Here is a 21,774-nt window from a genome sequence, read left to right as displayed (position 1 = left end):
GAAATTTCTGTATTTGTATTGAGAAACGCGCCCAGACCTACGTCACCAGTCTATTTGCGTAATCTTCACAGTAATGTAGACCGTAGTGGAAACACAGAAAGCGACAGGTCTGGGGGGAATATGGTTCCTGGGGAAAAAAAGTTCCAAGTACAATTGTTCCGAGTAATTTCGTTGGAAACACGGTATTAGTCTCTCCTGTGCAGATTATAAACAAATGATTCCCTTTTTTTTAAGTAAAAAACTAAGTGAAGTTCTTTTATAATTACAGTACATTGAAAGATTTAAAAATGGCTACAACTAAATCAACCCCGCTGCATTGGGTTTTTTTTTTTTTCGGAGGCAGTGGTAACCCTAACATTTTGGGCACAAACAACTGTTTGATTACCATTATTCTTCAAAACATGTTGTTTGGTTTTCAACATAAGAAAGAAACTTATACAGGTTAGGAATGGCTGTTAATCTGTTTAAAAAAAAAAAAAAAACCAAACAAACACACATTATTCATCAATGAACAAATCTGTATATATCATAAGTGTCAGATTTTTATTCACGTAAGCTATAGCTACTGATATTTTATGATTTCAATTAGGATCTTAATGTTGTTGCATTTTTTTTTAAAGTAGGCCTATAGCGCCCCCAAAGTAAATAAAACACCTTAGCGGGCATTAACTACAGACAGGCAAATTTTGTGTATGCATTCTCAAAATAATCTAATCACCATTCAGCAAAATGTTCACTTCAAGAATTATCACACTGCTAATATGATCTTATCGCTAGCACACTCTGAGCATGTGACTTATTTGTCTTATCAGCAAGGTATATCGCCATAATTTTTCATACCAGGCCGATGCCGATATTTACATTTTAAGCCATTATTGTCAAAGTCCGATAACATTCTGATAATATCGTGCATCCCTAGTTGTGAGATTCTGTCTTATTGTGATTGTAAAGAGGTGTCTTTCATATATTTGATTCAGTTTAATATTTTGGAATAAAAAAAATAAAATAAAAAATGTTGCTGTGAAATGTAAATAAACATAAAAAAAATGAATGAACATTGCAGTGGGTTATTTTAGCGAGAGAGTGCAAACATAAGCACATGTTGTCAGTCTGGACTTTAATATGGATATTGTTGGGGCTCATCTGAGGTGTATTCCATAAAGCAGGGTTAACTTACCATCTACTAAACCCTGAACTTTCAGTTGATTAACCCCAAATCTTCCAAATCCAAAAACGCATACAGGTGTAAAGCTCCGTTCACACCAAGAATCATAACTATAAGGCTGACTATAAAGATAACGATATTAGCGTCCACACCAGCAAACGATATCGTCTGTTTCTTCTAAGCGCACGTGCGTCGTTATAGCAGGATGGATTCTGATTGGATGTCAATGTTTGTATCGTTCATCAGCTGAAAAAAAATCATTCTGAAAATTATTCCAACGATACCGTTTCTCTATGCCTTTATTGTTATAGTTGTAGTGTGGACTCTGCTATTCTTTAATATTGAAAAAGATTTTTAGAACTATATCTTTATCGTTATCTTTATAGTTATCGTGCTTGGTGTGAACGGGCTTTTAGTTCATTCAAACCAGAGTATGTTCCTAGTTAACACGCAAAACATTCTCAAAAGAGTGATGAATCGACGAGTCGTTATTTTCTGTAAGAATATTTGCATTTGTGTTATATCTCGCCACCTAACTGATGGTTGTGCAATAGTTTTTATTTTTTTCCGCATTTATTCTTTAATCCTCCAGAATAAGAATTACAGGTGCTTCTCACTGAATTAGAATGTTGTGAAAAAGTCAATTTTAAGTAGTTAAACTCAAATTGTGAAACCCGAGTACTAAGTACACATTTAACAAAAACCCACCAATTCACCATCTCAACAAATTAGAATATGGTGACATGCCAATAAACGTATCAATTCAAAACACCTGCACCAGGTTTCCTGAGCCTTCAAAATGGTCTCTCAGTTTGGTTCACTAGGCTACACAATCATGGGGAAGACTGCTGATCTGACAGTTGTCCAGAAGACAATCATTGACACCCTTCACAAGGAGCCACAAACATTCATTGCCAAAGAAGCTCGCTGTTCACAGAATGCTGTATCCAAGCATGTTAACAGAAAATTGAGTCGAAGGAAAAAGTGTGGAGAAAAAAAGATGCACAACCACCCGAGAGATCTGTGATGATTTGGGGGCGCAGTGTCATCTGCTGATGTTGGTCCATTGTGTTTTTTGGAAACCAAAGTTACTGCACCCGTTAACCAAGAAATTTTGGAGCACTTCATGCTTACTTCTGCTGACCAGCTTTTTGTAGATGCAGATTTCATTTTCCAGCGGGATTTGACACCTGCCCAAACTGCCAAAAGCACCAAAAGTTGGTTGAATGGCCATGGAGTTGGTGTGCTTGACTGGCCAGCAAACTCACCAGACCTGAACCCCAGAGAGAATCTATGGGCTATTGTCAAGAGGAAGATGAGCTGAAGGCCACTGTAAAAGAAACCTGGGCTTCCAGACCACCTCAGCAGTGCCACAAACTGATCATCTCCATTCCACGCCGAATTGAGGCAGTAATAAAGCAAAAGGAGCCCCTACCAAGTATTGAGTACATGTATAGTAAATGAACATACTTTCCAGAAGACCAACAATTCACTAAAAAAATTGTTTTCATTGGTCTTATGAAGTATTCTAATTTGTTTGAGATTGTTTGTGAATTGGTGGGTTTTTGTTAAATGTGAGCCAAAATCATCACAATGAAAAGAACCAAAGACTTAAACTACTTCAGTCTGTGTGCATTGAATTTATTTAATACACAAGTTTCACAGTTTTGAGTTGAACTACTGAAATAAATGAACTTTTTCACAACATTTTAATTAATTGAGAAGCACCTGAATATTGTTGGTTTGTTTCCAAATTATATAACAAATCTTATATGTATTTTTATTATTGAAATACATTATAGAAAATGCAGATACATAATTTGAGTGGATAATATAAAATAAATATTTTAAGGATAATAAATATATTACCTTATATAACATATACATGCACACAAAAAATATATAGCCTGAATGCACTGTAAACTGCTTTGGATAAAATAAAGCTGCTTTATAATTAAATGTGTGTGTATAGTATATTACATAATTATGTTGTAAAAATTACAATAATATTTCATACTGTACATGATCTGTCATGCCCACTGGAGTCTCATCATTAGGTGATGCATGTTGATAGCACTGAATTGAACTAACCCTGGAACATAACCTACTCCAGGGCAGATTATGTTCAGAGAATAACTTGCTATGGCTACTTGCATACGCTGGACGTTACCTCTGTTTTTGGAACCGAAATCTGAGTTTATCCGCTTGCTTACCCTAACCTTGCTTACTCGAGGTATGTGGCTCCAGAAATGCATCCAGGAGTAAGTTGGGTGGTGATGGCACAGTGGATAAGACAAATGCATTTGGTGTGAGAGACCCGGGTTCGAATCCACTGTGAGACACCAATGTGTCCTTGAGCAAGACACTTAACCCCTAGTTGCTCCAGAGGCGTGTGACCTCTGACATATATTGCAATTGTAAGTCGCTTTGGATAAAAGCGTCAGATAAATGTAAATAAATGTAAAGTTCATTCAACTCAGAGTATGTTCCTGTTTAAGACTCAAGACATTCTCTAATTTCTCTAAAATATTCACAAATCTGTCTAAATCTGTGTGAGTGAGCACTTCTCCTTTGCCGAGATAATACATCCACCTCACAGGGGTGGCATATCAAGATGATGCTTAGACCGCATGATTATTGCACACGTGTGCCTTAGGCAGGCCATAATAAAAGGCTACTCTAAAATGTGCAGTTTTACTGTATTGGGGGGTCCGGGGGGTCAGTACCTGGTGTGCCTCATGCAGTGGAACTCATCTCCGTTGATCAGGTTGTTGATTGTAGCCTGTGTAATGTTGGTCCACTTCTCTTCAATGGCTGTGCGAAGTTGCTGGATATTGGCAGGAACTGGAACATGCTGTCGTATAGGCCGATCCAGAGCATCCCAAACATGATCAATGGGTGATATGTCCGGTGAGTATGCTGGTCATGCAAGAACTGGGATGTTAAGTAGCACAGCAGTGCATACCTGTTTATATTTTAATAAGGTGGACTAGATTCGACTGTAATACAAATAATTGAGTTTGCCAGGTGCATACTGTCAGTCCTGTGTCTTGTGTTTTCCTCCCCCATGTGCTCCATTTACTAGTTTCTCCCTCGTGCCTGATTATGTTAATTAGTTCCAGATGTGTCTTATTTCCTTAATTAGTCCCATAATTTAAGCCCTGTGTGTTTCAATGTCCAGTGTCTGGTATTGTTTGTCTATCCCCTCTGCTACGTGTGCGTGCTTTGTTTTGGTTAATAAACACCTTTTCTTCACGTAATCCTTCTGTTTCCTCGCTCCTTCAAAGTAGCAGCAGCACTGTGAAAGAATACCTGATCTATGAAGAGAAGGATGACAGCAGTTGAGGACAGGCTTTGGCGTTTGCACCAGGGTGGTCGGGGGTTGGAGCGATATGTGGAAAATTTCTCGAGCTTGCTAACTGGGTGAGCTGGCACGATGCCACTCTAGGTGCGTGTTTCCAGCTGGGATTGATGACGAGACTATCCACTTTGATCCCCCCCCCCCTTGATCAAGCTGATTAACCTTGTTCTCTATTTAAATGGTTTCCGAATTAGAGGTAGAGGCAGTAATGGACCTTCCTCATCCAGCCCCTCCTGAAAACCACCGGGCCTCGACAGCTCACCCCATGATCCTCCACATGCCTGGCCAATGGCTTCGACCACCCAGATCCTCCCAGCATCATCCCAGTACTCAGACTAGAGAAAGTGGCCGTTCCTCAGTGAAGCCTGCCGGCCACGCTGAAGTCAAGACCGCCAGCCACTCAGCAGTCAAGCCCACTGGCCGCTGCACTCTCAAGCCCGCCAACTGCTCTGAATTCAAGCCTGCTGGCCATTACTAGGACAAGCCCACTGGCCAGTTCACTCCCAAGCCCTCAGCTGACAGCAGCCCGATACTTGACCCCAAACCAAGGGAGGAATCTAAGGAGGAGGGGACTGTTGGCTCCAACCCCTGAGGCCACTCCAGTGTCGGCTCCAGCCCCTGAGGCCACTCCAGTGTCGGCTTCAGCACCTGAGGCCACTCCAGTGTCGGCTCCAGTCCCTGAGGCCACTCCAGTGTCGGCTCCAGTCCCTGAGGCCACTCCAGTGTCGGCTCCAGCCCCTGAGGCCACTCCAGTGTCGGCTCCAGTCCCTGAGGCCACTCCAGTGTCGGCTCCAGTCCCTGAGGCCACTCCAGTGTCGGCTCCAGCCCCTGAGGCCACTCCAGTGTCGGCTCCAGCCCCTGAGGCCACTCCAGTGTCGGCTCCAGCACCTGAGGCCACTCCAGTGTCGGCTCCAGCCCCTGAGGCCACTCCAGTGTCGGCTCCAGCCCCTGAGGCCACTCCAGTGTCGGCTCCAGCCCCTGAGGCCACTCCAGTGTCGGCTCCAGTCCCTGAGGCCACTCCAGTGTCGGCTCCAGTCCCTGAGGCCACTCCAGTGTCGGCTCCAGTCCCTGAGGCCACTCCAGTGTCGGCTCCAGCCCCTGAGGCCACTCCAGTGTCGGCTCCAGCCCCTGAGGCCACTCCAGTGTCGGCTCCAGCCCCTGAGGCCACTCCAGTGTCGGCTCCAGCCCCTGAGGCCACTCCAGTGTCGGCTCCAGTCCCTGAGGCCACTCCAGTGTCGGCTCCAGCCCCTGAGGCCACTCCAGTGTCGGCTCCAGTCCCTGAGGCCACTCCAGTGTCGGCTCCAGTCCCTGAGGCCACTCCAGTGTCGGCTCCAGCCCCTGAGGCCACTCCAGTGTCGGCTCCAGTCCCTGAGGCCACTCCAGTGTCGGCTCCAGCCCCTGAGGCCACTCCAGTGTCGGCTCCAGTCCCTGAGGCCACTCCAGTGTCGGCTCCAGCCCCTGAGGCCACTCCAGTGTCGGCTCCAGCCCCTGAGGCCACTCCAGTGTCGGCTCCAGCCCCTGAGGCCACTCCAGTGTCGGCTCCAGCCCCTGAGGTCACTCCAATGTCGGCTGCAGTTCCCACGTCTAGCCCAAGGAGAGCTCCAATCACCAAGTTAAGCCCAGGGAGGGCCACTGCACCTACATCATGTCAATGGAGGGCCTTAGAAGCCAAATTTTGGCCGGGCCGAACTGCCTGCTCCGCCATGGCTCCCCGGTCTGCCTGATCTGCCATGGCACCATGAGCTGCCTGATCCGCCATGGGTCCCGGAATGGGTCCCATGTAAAACTGCTGCTGTCACTCCCGTTTACAAAAATCTAAACTCTGATGTGAACATTCTTTGATTTTCATCTGATCTCAAATCTTCCATTCCTGCCTAAAATCTCATAGGTTGTGGTTGCGGCCCAACTGAATTAACACTTAATTGAAAAAAAAGAGACTGGCTGGTTAAGGTCCTATCTTACTGAACTCAGTCATCTGTGTGTCTTCTAAAAGCATTCTGCTTTAAGATTGCTTTTACTTTATTATTCAATTTATTTTGCATTGTTTGTATATTTATTGTGTTTAAAGTGTATTATTATTATCATCATTAAGAAATCATAAAATTTCTGTCCTCTAGCATGTGATCAAAGGAGCACTGAATTCTGTTGTTTTATTTGCTCAAGTGAAACCGAAAATAAACAGAGCTCTGCAGAAAAAAACCCCACATTACAGGAAAAGATATCATGGGTGGGAGGATGTGTGTGTATGAGAGAGAGAGAGAGAGTTGTTAAAAATGACTAACTCAATACTAACTTACTTTTTCTTTTCATTTATTTAGATAGATTTTATTCATTATTATTTATGTTGTTATTATAAATAAATGTTAATGCTTTGGGAACATTGTGTTACACAGTCATGCTAATAAAGCCTATTGAATTGAGAGAGAGAGAGATTGTTTCTTTTGAATATATTGTGATAATATAATGTGATGTACATTAGCCTACTCCACTCCATTCTTTGTGCTTTTGTTGCTGTTGTTTCCAATTCTGTGACACTTAAACGGTTAATATATAGATCTTGGCCATGTTGAAATCATAAAGAAAATGAATGCTGCCCAAGAGTTGCAGCACATCAGCTATGGTCCCTATATCCATTAAGTCCGTAGAATGTTTACCTGCTCAGTGTGACCAAGTTAAGTGTTAAGTTAGTATATTTACATACTAGATTCACATATATCTGTTATGTTTAGATGACATAATCTTCTGTATTTATTTGTTATATGGTTTATCAAATATACATTTCTAAGAGTCAAAGTACTTATCTGGCACAAGCGCGCTAATAGACAGCAGCTTCATTTCTGTCCAGTTTTCCCATCTACTGTATTAACCATTGCATATGTATTATAGTAAATTCACTGTGGGATTGTATTTGTTGTGGTAACTGTAATTTGTTATACTTGTATATTATTTGTATATCTTTATTTTACAGGGAAACCACACACACACACGCGTAGCAGAATTTCTTCAGTATACTGAGTTGCGGTGACAATAAATGGGTTATTCCCGCATACTTGATGCTTCATAGCGTGTGTGTTATCAAACATTTAATTCACATAAAAGAAAGAAGAGCTAGCAGTAGCAACTCATTTTGACATTTTCCTTTATTGTTGTTCTAGACTTGCCTTTACAGGCACAACGGTCACACTGGTAAATTCCAGAAACATTTTGCCTCTTCTGTTATTGAGCAAGAGTGAAACTTGGAACGTTTGATAAGCTCAGCTTGTTGCGCAAGGGTTAAATGTAATATTGAAAAAAAAAAAAACAGCCTGTCTTGTTCTTGTTTCCTCAATCTGCATACACTGCTTCAACACATTAACTTCCACCAGGCTTGGAGCTGGTGCAGCTCGTCCTCAAAAGAATATTTCTTCAGCGAATAAAACATTTCAGAAAAAATAAATATTAAAGCTGCAAGGAAAAGGAACGCTGTGATTTGTTTTTACGACCACATTTGTGTATGAGTGTGTATGAGACACACATCTTTCTGCACATGCTCAGACCTGAGAGACCTTGCCTTCAAACCACATCCTGATTCACACAAGATCTGCTGTAAGATCTGAGGATTTTACCAAATCAGCTCACCTGTTCAAACAGATCACTTCAAACTCATAGACAAGCCATGGATTTTGAGAACAGCAAAGAAGGATGTAAAAACTGCCAAAAGAATTGTAATAACAAATGCCAATGTCATTGTCATACAATAACCCAAAGTCCTAAACCTAAGCAAAGGACTGAGGAGAAGACGTCTGGAGGGGCTTCAAAAGGGTCCAGCTGTGATTGCGGCCACTGTTATCCCGTCCCCTTTGACTGTGGCTCCTGTGATTGTGGCTCTGGTCATGGTGGCTCTGGTGGTGCTGGTGATGGTGATGGTAGCTCATGTGATTGTGACCCCTGTGATTGCGTCTCCTGTGATTGTGACCCCTGTGATTGTGGCTCCTGTGATTGTGGCTCCTGTATTATTCAGTGAATATTTGCAGGATGTTAGTCAGACGGGTGAGAACCATTTGTCTCTTTAATAACAAATTCTAAAAATATGGACATTTTACAATTTGTGTCTAATTGTGGCTGCAAATGTGCTCTGAACATTGTAATCATAATATTAAGATGATTATCCATTTTTATGGTTGTTTAGATTTTTTACCTTGTAAAAAACGAAACTGCACTTTTTTAACCCCCTTTTTTGTGTGAAGGTATAGCAAATATCAGCTCCAGTGAAGAACATTATCAACACAAAGACAACAGCACTATGATCTACAATAAACATCAAGACATCTGTAGTGCCATCGTGGATGTTAAACATCATAAAGACAATATTATCTATACATATAAATACAGTTCCAACCAAAATATCAAAGTCAATTAAATAGCAAATCAGTTAAATGCTTAATGTTTTTTCTGTATTTATTAATAATATTCCTAAATAGGTTAACTATATCCTGAAATATCTTGATTTCTAAAATATGAGTAATAGGTATTACATCTTACTTATTCTTTAAAAGTCTTACAATGCAATTTGCCTTATACATTTACAGCAAAACCAGAGTACAGTTTAAAACTAAAACGATTATAATCAATAATTATAAAATTGTAATAGCCTATTTGAAAAATAATGTTAGCTGATGCTAACTGGCTAGCTAACTAGCTACATGATGCTAACTTGAGGTAATTTTAAATAACTACGGTAATTGCCCAGACTATCTGAGAAAAGAAAATGATGTCATTCTAAATATAATTATATGTTTCTTAAATAACATGTTCTCCCTATCTACGGACCTACTGTTTTCATAACATATACATATATAACTATGATTTTCTACAAAACAAACTTTAAAACACTTTTTGTTTCTTACTCCTGAAAATTAATTCATTTACTGTGAAATGTATTGTCTCTCAAGGTACTTCACCAGTGTAAGCTGTCGTGAATACTTCTACGTCCCTCTTGTCATTGCAGTACATAGTGACAATAAAATGTATCTTGACTTGATTTTGTGTTTATTGTTGGGGGAAACAAAAATAGGGAGGGAAACGTTTTACCCCACTTTACACTTTAGAAAAATTCAAGCTGCTTCAACTAGTTGCACAGAAACTTTACATTCAGTAAATTTCTGTCTTCAAAGTGTTATCTGAATTGTAATTTTTTAGTTGGCTCAACCTTTACTGAACTAGTTTTATAGTTGATTCAGCTAAAATGTTTTAATTGGCCAAACATTTAAATGTCAATAAAAAAGTAACCATTTACTCCATGCATTTTATATATAACCTCGATTGAGATTTATTATTTAGGCATCATAATTTGCTATGAAACTATGTTTAATTGTATATGTTTTAATAGTTTAAGAAATCTATTGAAAATGATTAACTGTTGTCTGTCAATCAATAAAAATACACACATTACAACAAATAATAGCCTTTATTTAATAATAATCTGCATTTATAACATTTTTCACACAGACTTAACATACAGACTTGAAGAAAAAAAGTCACCAGCATCTTGGATGGCTTGAGGGTCAGTAAATTAACAGCAAATTTTCATTATAGGGTGAATGTCTTGGTTACGTTTGTAACCCTCGTTCCCTGAAGGTCCCTATCAGTCGGTCACGTTTGACGTTACTTATATACCCACTTTGCGGGGCTCGCGATGCAAATTCCGCAGACCAAGGTACTTTGTGTAACATTGGCTTGGGTTTTGGCAGTTTTCCTCTGGCCAGTCGAAACCAGCATGGCTTGGTTTATTTTCAGGCTGCAACACTGGTCAGATTGAGCAGAGGACTCATCTGGTTCCCATGGTCCTGTCCCGATGGCCGACGGGGTCTTGGAGAGGATTGGTCTCTGGGCCTCATCTAGTTGTCATGGTCTTCGCTGACATTCAGGGCTCTAGGTGCTGATCCACCATCAGATCTGGTACAGACTGGAACCGGATGACTGCAGTGACCTCTGAATAAGAATGACACTGACTAAGGCCATGTCCACACGTACACAGGCCTTACTATTTAGCAGACCAAAACTGGGGAGTCCCGCAAATATGAGAACAAACGCCACTTCAGCATGTATTTACCACAGTAAAAAACACAGTAAATGAAACAAAGTTTCCTAGCAATGACGATCCGCGCTGTAGTATAATAAGAAAACAGGGCAAAACACTTACAAACAAACTGCTGTCTTTTTCTTTTGCTAGACTGTTTCTTCTGAAAATATGTCAGTAAATGCAAGTAAAATATTTCCTGAATTCCTGAATAGATTTCAGTTTATTACAAGCTAAACGTGTTATTGCTTTAGTATGGAAAAACATCCAAAGACCTGTTCTTTCACAATGGCTTAAAGAAATGTCTGACAACCTTGTTCTTGCAAAATTAACATATGTCATAAGAGGTAAAGCAGAGGTTTTTAAAAAGGTGTGGTCTTCTTTTAGGCAATTTGTAAATAGATAGATAAAGTGGAATTTTATATAATGATGAGTGTCATTTGAAATCCAATGTAATACATATATATATTATAAATATATATATATGTATATATATATAAATATATATATATGTTTTTTATATATACAAATATTTGTCAGTCCCTATCTTTTATAGAAGTATTAAATTTGCAAAACACTGTAGGGTTTCAATTTATATACAAATATATATATTATACTTATTATATTATATATAATATACTTATTTGGCACAAGCGCGCTAATAGACAGAGCAGCTTGATCTCTGTCCAGTTTTCCTATCTACTGTATTAATCATTGCATATGTATTATACAGTACATTCATTGTGGAAGTTACTCTGATTATATTTGTTGCGATTACTGTTAATTGTTATACTTGTATATTATTTGTATATCTTTATTTTGTAGAGAAACCACACACACATATGCATAGCAGAATTTCTTCATGACATTTTCCTTTAGTGTTGTTCTATGATTAGACTTGTATGTACAGGCACAACAGTCACACTGGTGAATTTCACAAATCTTTTGCCTCTTTTGTTATTGTTATTGAGAACTGGTGCAACTCGTGCTCAAAAGCATATTTCGTAAGCTTCTAAAACATTTCAGAGAAAAAAAAATTATACTGCAAGGAAAAGGAATGCTGTGAATTGTTTTTTTTTTTTTACCTTTTAGCCACGCCCCCCATTATGGGACTCACAGCTGAAAGTGCTCTACCTAACTTATAATTGTAACAGTTTCCTACTTCAGTGTGTTACAATTATGAAACTTTTACAATTTCAGAACAATTTATTTTAAAAAAAATTAAAAGTTACATGTTTATGGCCTTATGAAATGTTATTTTTTTTTCTTTCCCATATGTTTTATTGTTACTTAATTCTGTGCCAAGTAACTTATGGGGTGCTGGCACTGGATGGTCAGGCACGGCAAAGCACTTTGGAGATGGCAGGCTTGACTGAGGAACTGTCGGCGGGCTTGCCACATATTCGGCTGGCAGGCAGGCTTGCCACACCACGGGCAAATAGGAGCCCTCCCTGGGCTTAACTGGGGGTGTGGATAGCACTTAAAAATTGCTGGCACTGGAAGGCACTCTGGAGGAGCAGACAGAGCAAAGTGCTTTTAAGGAGCTGGCACTGGAGTGAGCTTTGGGGTTGGTAGGCTTGACTGCCGGTGGGCTTGCCACATAAATGACTGGCTGACTTGACTTGGGAACAGCCGGCAGGCTCGAGTGTGGATAGCACTTACAAATTGCTGGCACTGGAAGGCAGGGAACGGCAGGCTGATTTGACTGGTGAATGGCCGGCAGATGGGTCCTTCATCAGAGGCTTTCCAGACACCGGATGACTGCCTCCTTCCAGCCGAGGATTATGGTTCGTTCCTTTATTTCAACTGGGAGGTATGAACGGGAAAAACAAAACACTTTAACAAATGAAAAAAAAAATGGGGAGAAAATGTGCAGCTTAATTTCAGTTTGTGTCGGCTGTTCTTTCAGGATACACAGGAGCAAGGAACTAGGAGAAGCAGGAGTATTACCGTCATACAGTCTTAAACAACAGATGTGGAATCACATGGAGAGTGGGGGGAAATTACGTATATAATAGCCGACAAAGGAGCTCTAATCTGGGAACACTTTCTGCCAAAGTCTTTCTGCTGGTAGAAGTTGGGCTATACATTCTGCAGGAGGGAATCTGCATTCTGGAAAAAACAAAACAAGAAGTTTACTTAGAATGGCTTACATATAATTGTCTCTACGTGTTAATCTGGGGTAGAATGGCACAGAAAAAGGGGTAACACTTTAGAACAGGGAACACATTCACTATTAACTACTAAATTTTCCTCAATAAATTAGTTGTTAAGTTTAAGTATTGGGTAGGATTAGGGATGTAGAATAAGGTCATATTGAAGGCATTAATATGTGCTTAATTAGTACTAATAATTGGCTAATATTCTAGTAATATGCATGCTAATAAGCAACTAGTTAAGGGATCCTACAATAAAGTGTTGCCGAAGAAGTTATACCTTGGATTTAATTCTTAAGATTAATTCTAGACACAGGTAACATTTTAAAGACAAAAAAAAGAAAATTAAGAGAACCCAACATTAGAATAAAACCAATAGTTTAAACAAACTGCAATTTTTCATAATTAAAATTTTACAAATTGGCATGCTATCATTAAATAGTTGACAATTTACCATCAAAAGAAAAATGCCACAGCTTGACCCATCTGTTTGGATTGTAACATCAATCAATTCCATCATCTAATGATCCACATACATCAGTACTCGACATACAAAACACTATAATGTTGAGAGTCAACAAATAATAATATTATAATAATATTTAAAAAATCTTAACATTACAAAATAAGCAACACAACCGGGTAAAAGTAGACCAAAAATAAGTTCAGCAGCACCGATAAAACCAAAAAGAATAAAGAAACTCCACTGCATAAGCTATTCATGCCGCACTGCATGCAGGGTACCTTCAAGTCAAGTCACCTTTATTTATAAAGCGCTTTAAACAAAATACATTGAGTCAAAGCAACTGAACAACATTCATTAGAAAAACAGTGTGTCAGTTAAAGGTAGTTCATCATTGAATTCAGTGATCTCATCTCAGTTCAGTTTAAATAGTGCCAGTGCAATCATTTGCAATCAAGTCAACGATATCGCTGTAGATGAAGTGACCCCAACTAAGCAAGCCAGAGGCGACAGCGGCAAGGAACCGATACTCCATCGGTGACAGAATGGAGAAAAAAAGCTTGGGAGAAACCAGGCTCAGTTGGGGGGCCAGTTCTCCTCTGACCAGACGAAACCAGTAGTTCAATTCCAGGCTGCAGCAAAGTCAGATTGTGCAGAAGAATCATCTGTTTTTTGTGGTCTTGTCCCGGTGGTCATATCTGGGGCTCTAGATGTCCTGGTCTACGCTGTCTTACAGGGCTATAGAGGTCCTTTCTAGGTGCTGATCCACCATCTGGTCTGGATACGTACTGGATCTGGATGACTGCAGTGACCTTCTGATCTGGATACAGACTGGATCTGGTGGCTTCGGTGACCTCGGAATGAGAAAGAAACAGACTAATATCTCTCTCTCACACACACACTCACTCAATCTCTCTCTCTCACACACACACACTCGAGTATATCCATAAGTCATTACCTCTTTTACAAGGTATTGCACTTGCAAAATATAAGATTCAAGACGGTCTTGTCTGCAAGCCGAGCACGATGTGGCCTCATGATGATCCCACCATAGGGTGAGCTCGCGCAAAACAAAACACATCTTCAGCACAGCGACTCAAAGTAATCAACTTTTTTTTTCTTTAAATAATTTATATATTTTATATTCAAACTGAAAACATGATGTGATTAACACTTAAGTCATTCAAGTCATCGTGTTTCAAGTCAAGTCAAGTCTCGAGTCTTTAACTTCCAAGTCCGAGTCAGGTCTCAAGTTTTTTATTTTTTGTCATGTCAAGTCACAAGTCATAAAAATAGCGACTCGAGTCCAAGTCACAAGTCCCCATGTCTGGGTAGAAGTGATACTTGTAACAAAAAGTAGAGTTTACAATTTTGGCTATATAAAGTTTGCACAAAACTAAATAATGATCTGAGATATCATCACAGGCTGCATAATTTCAACACCATCAACATCAATTCCATGTGACAGTATTAAATCTAGAGTATGATTTCGACAATGAGTAGGTCCTGAGACATGTTGTCTAATCCCAATAGAGTTCAGCATGTCTATAAATGCTGATCCCAATGCATATTTTTCATTATCAACATGGATATTTAAATCACCAACTATTAAATCTTTATCTGCAGCCAGAACTAACTCGGATGTAAAATCAGCAAACTCTTTAATAAAGTCTGTATGGTGCCCTGGTGGCCTGTATACAGTAGCCAGTACAAACATCACAGGGGATTTATCATTAACATTTGTTTCTCTGGATAATGCTATAAGAAGCACCATTTCGAGTTATACTTGAAGCCTGCTGTCACGAACGAGACTCCCGTAGTTCTTCCCGCTCGCCACCAGAGATAACTCTCGCCTGAGTACTGATCTTTATTCGGACTAATCACATACACACACCCATACACCTGGTCCTGATTACTCCTACATCTGACACCCATTAGGTGACTATATAAGCATCTCCCAGATCCTTCCTCATTGCGAAGACCTTGCCTGTTTACTACGTTTTGGAATAAAGCTGCAGGATTCTCACTCTGTTGATGCTTCGTTACAGAAGACTTTGCCTCAGCACAATCCAGCAGCTCTGGCTCAACTTTCCACGGAAGTGTCAGCTCAGGCAAATCAACTTGCTGTTCGTCAGCAACAGCTAACTTGACTAACAACACTATGTAGGAGCTAGTGAGTGCACTTCGGAGTATTCATATGTCATTTTCCACGTCAACTCCACTCATTCCTTCAATGAATCCTCGCCTGGCTCTCCCCGAAAAATTTAACGGAAATCCCATTAGGTGCAAGGGATTTCTACTACAATGCTTTCTGTATGTTAACCAGCAGCCAGCGATGTATACCAAAAATTACCATCAGTAAGATTTCATTCGAATGCTCTTTACTGACTGACAAGGCTTTGGATTGGGCCACGGCAGTTGTAAAGAAGGATGGATCAACTTTCCCCTCTTTCAGCACTTTCCTCCAGTGTTTCTGGGAAATATTCGACCATCCTGAAGGAGGTAAAATTGCGGATGAACAGTTACTTGCTTTATGTCAGGGCAGAAACACCGCAGCTGAATATGCCTTATCTTTTCGCACTCTTGCCGCTCAAACGGATTGGTTTGAGAGTATGCTTAAACTGCTTTTCCGCGAAGGACTCAGTCTGGAAATTCAATCTGAACTGGCATGCAGGGACGAGGGAAGATCGTTGAACCAATTCATTGAACTGGCGATTCAAATTGACAATCTGATTAGATCTCATCGCCCTGTCAGAGCAATTCCAACTAATCATCTGGTTGTAAACACTTCAACATATCCTTCCGAAGAACCCATGCAACCCATGTGGGATCCCTCATGTCAGGCCAGATGTCTGAACAACAAGCCAGCAGTCACAATTCAAGCCATCAAGCTCACAGACTCATCGGAGCAAACAACCACACTTACCTCAAAATACACCGATCTTGTAGAGGCCTTCAGTAAGGTCAAGGCCTCAGAGCTACCTCCTCACCGGGCTAACGACTTTGCCATTTATCTACTACCAGGTAGAGGTCTTCACAGTGCACCCGAGACCCGTCAACCCGGGACCGTACGGGTTCGGGTCTATATTTTAAATGATCTGCCGGGTCCGGGTCTGGTCTGAATCTATTACTTCGGGTCCCGGGTCTGTTTAACATTGTGTGTAATACCCGTGCGATCGGAGTCTTCGGACTCGGAGAACATCCTGCCGTGATCAGACACTGCTTGTGTTTTTTGTAACTTGCAACTTGTAAAATTAGGAAAAGAAAAGTGTGAGCCAAAAAAAAAAAAAAAAACGATCTCTCTCTGCCGTTAGAAGCAGAGCGCGCAGACTCAGGGTTAATGCAAGTGGATGCACGGTAATAATGGATACGTTCATGAGCGATGTGCGAAAAAAGCTAAAAAACAACGAGTATAAAGAGGTAAAACCTACGGGCACCTCTTCTGTCTGGGCATCCTTCATGCATATTGTAGACGAACATCAGAAAAAAAGTGAGCGCAGTTAAGTGTAATACGTGTGACACACTGTTGAAGTTTGATACAGCAAAAACTGGCACATCGCATCTTTTAAAGCACACCAGGTCGTGTGGTAAAAAAGTTTTGACCCAATCTTCAGTGGCGCCTTTTCTTAGATTGGGTGTAGTACCAAAAAAAGCAAAGGATGCGATTTTGGAAAAATGCACTAAAGTCTGCGCAAAGGACTTAAGGGCCTTCAGCATGTTTGAAACTCCGGCGTTCAACGACTTGGCGCAGACGATATTAGAAACGGGAGCAACACATGGCCGGTGTAATGTGAAGGATTTACTTCCATCTGGTGTGACAGTATCTCGTTTCACACAGAAGAAATATGAAAGTCTCAGAACAGAGCTCCTGCCAACAGTTTGGAAAGCCATAGCTGAAGGACTGGCATGTGGAGCATCCACAGATATGTGGACAGATGACCATAGGAAGGTTAGTTACACCTGCATCACATTGCATTATATAGATGATGCCTGGGAGTTTAATACCAGGATCATATATACATGTGCATTTCCATCCGGGGCAAAGAAAACGGCTTTAAACCTGAAGACAGAACTGCTCAAGCAACTAGGTGAATTTGGTCTGGTCCCAGATGAGATTGACAGGCGTGTGTTTGTCAGTGACCAAGGTGCAAATGTGCAGGCAGCGCTCTCCCGATGGGTGCACAAAAGCTGTATAACACACGTACTGAATACAGTGCTGAAGCACACCTTTAAGAAGTCTAAGGAAGGTGATGGTAAAATGGTAAATGGACTGCATTTATATAGCACTTTCAACAGACCACATGGCCATCCAAAGCGCTTTACAATTTGCCTCACATTCACCCATTCACACACCGACTGCGGTGTCAGCCATTCAAGGCGCCATCCAGCTCGTCGGGAGCAGCTGGGGTTAGGTGTCTTGCTCAAGGACACCTCGACACTTGGTCAGGTGGAGCCGGGGATTGAACCACCAACCTTCTGGTTTGTAGACAACCTACATGAACCACTGAGCCACTGCCGCCCCATTATGTGATGAAGAGCATGATGGAGATGAGGAAGAAGTACTGCAAGACGTAAGGAGTTGCATTGAGCAATGCAAAACCCTGACAACATTTTTTAAACACTCTGGATTACAACTACGACTTAAGCAGTCTTTGAAACAAGAATGTGAAACAAGATGGAATACTAAACTGGAGATGGTCAAATCTGTGCTTAATGCATTTGAAGACATTCAGTCCATTCTGCTTGAACGAGGAGAGATGCATCGCATGAGTCACATATCCAAAGACATTCTTCAGATGCTTGTCCAATTCCTGCAGCCTTTTAAGCAGGCAACTGAAGAGCTCAGTGGCTCAAAATATTGTACAATCAATTTAGTGGCCCTCTGGAAAACCACGCTGATGACACACTGCCAAATCTCACAGTCCCAAGCTGATCCAGTGCCGATCAGGATACTGAAACACAGGTAAGTGTCTAATAATTACTCTTCTAATTTTCTAACAGATTGCCTGCTAATGTACATGTGCTCTATAAAAAAAGAATTATTATTATTATCCTTAAAAAAATTTTTTACAGTTTGCTATAGTTAGGACTAATTAAGGTTTTTTTTGATGGATTATTCAACTAATTCTATTCTATTCTATTTAATAGGTGCATGGGACTTTTGGCTGAACGGATCGTTCTGGGACACCATGAAAAGCTTGCCGTGCTGCTCTGGCCAAAATTCAAGCAGCTTCAGATGTCCACCGCAAAAGAGAGGGAGGAAATATATGAAAGTGCACGTGGAGAGTTGGCCAGCTTCCCTAAAAGAGCTACAACTGAGGTGAATGCCCAGCAGATGCAAGAGGAAGATACAGAGGAGATGGCTGGGCCAGCACCTGGACCAGTGCAACACTTTAGCCAGTGGGCTGACATCGAGGATGCTGAACTGGATACCGGGGTCGATGAACTAGAACAATATTTGAAGCACAAGCCCACAATGGAAAATGATAGAGACATTCTTAGTTTTTGGAAACACAACCAAAATATGTTTCCATCAATGGCACAACTGGCAAGAAAAATACTTTGTGTGCCTGCATCTAGTGTGAGTTGTGAGTCAGCCTTCAGCATCTCTGGTCGCACGTTGGAGAATCGTCGGACCTGCCTCAGCACTGCTAGTGTAAATGCTTTGCTGTTTCTGAATAGCAACATGTAGGCCAAACATGAAAATTAAAGTAGCCCTACTAGACCTCTAAGCACCACTTTATTAAAGATAAGGACAAACACAGCTTAGAGAGCTGCCGTTTTTTTTTTGTTGCATTGCATATTTAGCATTTAATATTTAATTTCTATTTTTTTTTAGGGCAAGGCAAAGATTGCACACTTCAAAATGTTTTATGTTTGTTTAATTAAGTCAGATAGCCTGCCATGCATGGTTTTGTGTTCAGCGGGGAATCAGTTCATTTTTCTCTATATAAGTTTATTTTATTTCTATGTTTTGTTTTAAGTTTCATTTTGAGTTCCTGTTCCTACTATGTGACAGTAGGAAATAAAAGTTCAAATCTCAAAAATGCTTGCAGACTTGTCACACTCATATTTAATATATTTCAAATCAGCAACAAAATCTGAGGTGAACTGTCACATGAATGTTTTCTATGATGCTCAAATTGCGTTAAAAAGCATATTTTAGGTTGATCCAGCTAGCACGCATGTGCAGTCTCCAGCGCGTGTCATGTTTCTATGGCAACCAGTGAGGGACTTCGACCACAAAACCGCACTTTACATTTTCTCCCATTTTTATAATAATATTAATGAACCGTTTAATCTTAAAGTTTTAGTGATCAGATTCAGACTCGATGCAGAGCAGAGAGCACAGAGATCAGATGATAGCAAATAAATAACGTCAGCGGCCATGGCATTGCATGAGCAATCGTTATTATAGTTCAAAAGGGCCAACAGTCGAAGTTATTATGCGAGTTAACTCGAGTAATCCGTCACCGTGACATCAAGAGGACTTTTGAAGCTGAAATAATGAGTGGATTAAGCTTGGACTTGGAATAACGAGAGGAATAACATGGATTCTTGTCGGAGGATTTTAATGCATCACAGACAGTCAGGTACAAGGAAGAGAGACTAAGGCTCCTTAAATTAGGTAAGAAAAAAGTTGTATTTTTCGCAACAGGTTTATTGACTTGTAATAGCAATTTATGGTGGAATATGTAACAATCGGGTCCAGTCGGGTCTGTGTTTTCCCGGCAGGTTCGGGTCCAGCTTTCAAATAATAGACGGGTCCAGGTCGGGTCGGTTTGGTGTAGTACATTACGGGTCTCTTTCGGGTTCGGGCACGAATTTTTGGACCCGTGAAGACCTCTACTACCAGGTACCACTCCCCCTAAGGGCCGTATTTTCCCGTTATCTCAACCAGAGTCTGAAGCCATGAGAAAATATATTGATGAGGAGCTTTCCAAGGGGTTCATCAGATCATCAACCTCACCTGCATCAGCAGGTTTCTTTTTTACCCGGATTTGTTCATCCGTACTGCATCTGTTTTTTATATGTTGAACCTCAATTAAATTGTTACTCTTAAAGTGGTTTGGACGTTTTTTGTATTTTCTAGTTCGGGGAACAGACACAGTCTCTATAGTGTGATCTAGATGAAAGAGTCTCTATGTGCTGAGAATTAATTGATCTCTGTGACATGAGGCAACTAGCAGACGGTCAGTTTAGCCAGTCTGTCTGCTTCCTGACCTGGGCCCCAGTTAGTTAAGTATAGTTTCACAGGGGGAAGTTAGAGAAATTTCTGTTTCACAGACGTACTTTAAAAGTTTAATCCCGTCCGAATGCCATGTCTGTCTTTTTCTCACACGACCTCTGTAAAAATTCCAGAGCAAATTACCTACTGTTTTTCGTCAAACTCGGTGGTCCTCCGAGAAATCTAATCCCTTCCCAATGCGAATGTCTGTGATTTCTGAAAATGTTTTTTCCAAAACGCTTTTTCTTGTGTGTTTTGGTCATAGTGAACTACCGTACAATCTCTCACTATAGCGCCAGTATTCAAGTTTCTGCTTTTGTGCACCAATAATGGATGTAGATGTTTGTTACATTGCGAAAAATTAAAAATTAATTCAACAAGAAGAGCCAAATCACATAAACTGTTAAGGCTGGCTACTGTCATATCAGTTTCAGGTAAGATTACTTGAATTTCTGCACTTAATTACAAAACGTGTAAATTATAGAAGTTAAAGCTTTTTATTCCAGTGGGTTTATTATAAGAACCCAGTTCTATTAGATCATGATGATAAATGTATGCTTCGTTTTTTTACACTAAAATGTTTATAAAATGTTTACAAAACACTAAATGCGTTGGGACGTTTTACTTTATATTTCAAAGTGCTTAAATTTAAAAGTACTTAATTTCAAAATACATTTGAACAAATTTCATTAATTGTGTTCAATGGCAGTTTTTAAGTTATATTCCTGAAATGTGCTTTAATATAGTTTGCAGCATGACAACTGTACTAAGTGCTAAGAAGGAGCGCTAGGGAGACAGATGTGCTGCAAAATTTTGGGGAAACTGAGTGGTACCTCAACTTCAGAATGCCAGAGGAGGCCTTCTTAAATCTCTGTGACCTTCTTCATCCTTACATACCAAAGCAAACCATGAAGACCACAGTGAGTTTGGAAAAAAGGGTTGCTCTGACACTTTACAAGTTAGCAAGTAACACTGAATTCAATGATGTTGCAAACCTCTTTGGAATTGGGGTGAGCACTGCCTGTGATGTGTTTTGGGAGGTTTGTAAGGGTCTCTGCCAACTGAAAAGGAAGTTTATTGGAATGCCAAAAAGTGAAGAAGACGCGTAGACCATAATCACAGGATTTAAAGAGAAGTCAGAGTTTCCCATGTATGCTGGGGCCCTGGATAGAACACATATTCCCATCCTAGCACCCTCCCGCATTAACTAGGATTACATCAACATAAAGGGGTGGTACAGCGTGATACTACAGGGCTTGGTTGACCACCAGTACATGTTTCAAGATTTTGATGTTGGCTTGCCATGGAAGTGCCATGACTCTTTTGTTTTTCAAAACTCAAAA

General features: G+C 40.5%; 1 protein-coding gene across 2 annotated transcripts in view; it reads left to right on the top strand.

Moving 5' to 3' along the window:
• The window catches only part of LOC132139706 (gastrula zinc finger protein XlCGF8.2DB-like), an 80,758-nt gene that overhangs the window by 22,275 nt on the left and 36,709 nt on the right, over positions 1 to 21,774 (top strand). The gene's annotated exons all lie outside the window — the stretch shown is intronic.

Source organism: Carassius carassius, chromosome 1, assembly GCF_963082965.1.
Source record: "Carassius carassius chromosome 1, fCarCar2.1, whole genome shotgun sequence".
NCBI classification, from domain to species: domain Eukaryota; kingdom Metazoa; phylum Chordata; class Actinopteri; order Cypriniformes; family Cyprinidae; genus Carassius; species Carassius carassius.
Note: the sequence above shows the minus strand (reverse complement) of the source record. Positions and strands in the feature narration are given on the sequence as shown.